The 2,849-nt window shown below is 44.9% G+C and overlaps 1 pseudogene; it reads right to left on the bottom strand.

The window, feature by feature from the left end:
- Positions 1-689: 689 nt before the first annotated feature.
- Positions 690-2,122, bottom strand: LOC132502121 (solute carrier family 28 member 3-like; annotated as a pseudogene).
- Positions 2,123-2,849: the final 727 nt, after the last annotated feature.

The following is a 2,849-nucleotide window of genomic DNA, read 5'->3' as shown; positions in this document are numbered from 1 at the left end:
TAAATAAATTCATTGCTTCTTGCACATCCCATGATGGTTGTTTCCATTCTTGGTTTTCTTTTTTTTTTCTTTTTTCTTTTTTTTTTTTTTTGGCCTTCTAAACTGGTTTTTATATAACATTTGATTTATGTTTACGTAAAAACTCTGTTGTGACATAGAAAACACACTCAGAAGGACATTGCAAGGGTGTATTCCCAGTCTACCAATTCTTCAGTTAAGAATTATAATGTATCATCCTGTTTTTGAGAGGAGTTAAGTTATTTTAGTAACCAATTATAATATTTAACAATTTATTGCCAGTTATTTTTGTGTACACCCGACTGTAGGTTTCCACATGTGACCGACACAAAGCCACACTGTAAATATTCCATCCCACCCTCCACACCTGCCGTGCGTATGCTCTGTCCGCTCTCTGTCTTGGTGCTTGTGCCTCTGCTAATCAGGTTTATCAATTCACCAGATGGTGGAGGGGTGTGGATGACTGCCCTGGTCTGTGTGTAGCACCCCAACCTTAGGGCATAAGAATCCCTGGAACTCTGAAGAGTGGTATTTGTTGAATCATTTCCTTCCTCATCCTCTTGCTTATGATCTCTTTCTATAACTGACCTTGTCCTCTCTTTCTTGTCCCTCCAGCTTAGTTACAGTGAGGACACACTTTCTGTCCTCCCCACTCTTGTCTGGGCAAATGCTCATCCACATAAAACATCCACACAGAATAAAAGCCTATTTAAAAATAAGAATGAGGACTCAGTGACATATGGTAAATATAGTTGGACCAGCTGTGGAGACTCTGTCTGTCCAACAAATATATTGCCACAAGCAACTACAGATTCAACAGGAGATGTTCCCATAGTCACTAGCATTACCTGTCTAAACTCTCAAACAAACATGGTTGATGGTCTCAATTTGTAGTGGTCCTCCCAATCAGAGACTGTGGTGCCTGCCTCAGAATGGGGACTTCCTGTTGCATCCTCTCTCCTTTCTTCTTGCTTTGATGTGGACACAGGAATGCTTTTTAATAATCCACTGCATCAATCCGAGGTAGTACAACATGGACACCACAGTGCTGAAGAAAACCACGATGGGCAGGACCTTAAATGCAAAAAAGTGGTCTTTATATTTCTCACCAAAGACAAATGAGGGGCCAGAATCAGTGTACTCCAGGAATGTCTGAACTTGTTTCCCCAGCCAATCAAAAACCATAAATCCAGGTTCTGTCCTTAGTATCAAAAGCCCAAGAAGAAACTGTAACCCAATACCCCAGAAGACAGGCCTCCAGTAAACTTTGGTTGGGTGCTTGGAAAATAGAAATGTCAGGATAATGTACATTATGAGTCCACTGAAGGACACCAGCTGCTGTTGGCCCAGTTTGGTGGTGTCAGAGACCAGCCAGAAAATAACTCCCAGGATTAGGCAGGCCCAAATCACCCACTTCAGCCAGAACCAATGGCTGTCCAGAAGCCTTTGGCCAGGAAGAAGGAACTGAGCAATTTGAGACTCATATTTGGCCATGAAGTAATCCCAGATCACAAAGAAGATGACAACTATTGTGATCACAAAAAGAGGAAGGGCTCTGAAAGTTCAGCACACAGGCTGCAATCACCAGAGCCAGACACCCCTTTTTTTTTTTTTTTTTTTTTTTTTTTTTTGCGGTATGCGGGCCTCTCACTGTTGTGGCCTCTCCCGTTGCAGAGCACAGGCTCTGGACACACAGACTCTGGACCTGCAGGCTCAGCGGCCATGGCTCACGGGCCCAGCCATTCCGCGGCATGTGGGATCTTCCCGGACCAGGGCACGAACCCGTGTCCCCTGCATCGGCAGATGGACTCTCAACCACTGCGCCACCAGGGAAGCCCCAGACACCCTTTTTGATGCGTCTCTTGATCCTCCTCCTCATCTTCACCCTTTCTTGAAGAATCCTGCTCAGTGGTGACTTGCTCTTTGCCCTGTTTGGCCTTTTCTTGCTCTCTGTTTTGTGAAACTCTACTCCTTAGTGAGTTGCCATTTCCTGATCTGTTCCAGTTTTCAAAGAGTCTTCATCACTCTGAAAGCCAGTGTTGCTACAGCCCTTGGCTGTGAGGGCTGCCATCCTCTGCAGCTCCACAGAGCTTTTGCTGCTCATCGATTTCGCTGGGCTCCGAATTTTTTTCAGATGTCTGGGCTGGAGATCTCCTGTACCTCATTAATCCTTCTCATTATCTTCATTCCTCCCGGCCCATTTTTACTCTGGGAAGAAGACTCCTGTGCATGGGAACCACAGATGGTCTCTGGTGCCTCTTCCCTGATGTGTCAGATGAAGGGCCAGATGCCAGGTTCACTCCCCAGCTCACCGAGGAAAATCTGATTTATGAGTTTTTTACTTTACTTTTTGATGGTGCAAAACTGATAAGCATTCTGTAGAAACCTACTATGAATTTTGAATTTTAATCTTTCCCCAGGCTTGTGATATGCGGTATGATAGTCAGTCTCTCTATACCCTCGTGATGCTGGGCAGTGGCAATGCCCAGTCAGCTATATAATCATCAAGGTAAACAACCTATACACTTACAATGATTCTGTACCCACACAACCACTCTGTTGTCCACTTTCAGTACAGTATTCAATAAATCACATGAGATATTCAAAAATAATAATAAGAAGAATGAAACCCTCACCTGGCTGTAATGTAGCATCTTCTCCCTGCTGGGATACTGTCAGAGAAGCTTAAGTGGGGAGGTGGGACTTTCACCTTTACTGGGTGGTAAGTAGCTCCCTCCATAATATTAGTGGAGACCATGTGGGGAGCAGTAACGGGGTACCCACCCCGGTAGCAACGGAGGCTGAGTGGGGACATGGCACCCCACTACCAC

Source organism: Mesoplodon densirostris, chromosome 14 (genome assembly GCF_025265405.1).
Source record: "Mesoplodon densirostris isolate mMesDen1 chromosome 14, mMesDen1 primary haplotype, whole genome shotgun sequence".
Classification (NCBI taxonomy): domain Eukaryota; kingdom Metazoa; phylum Chordata; class Mammalia; order Artiodactyla; family Ziphiidae; genus Mesoplodon; species Mesoplodon densirostris.
Note: the sequence above shows the minus strand (reverse complement) of the source record. Positions and strands in the feature narration are given on the sequence as shown.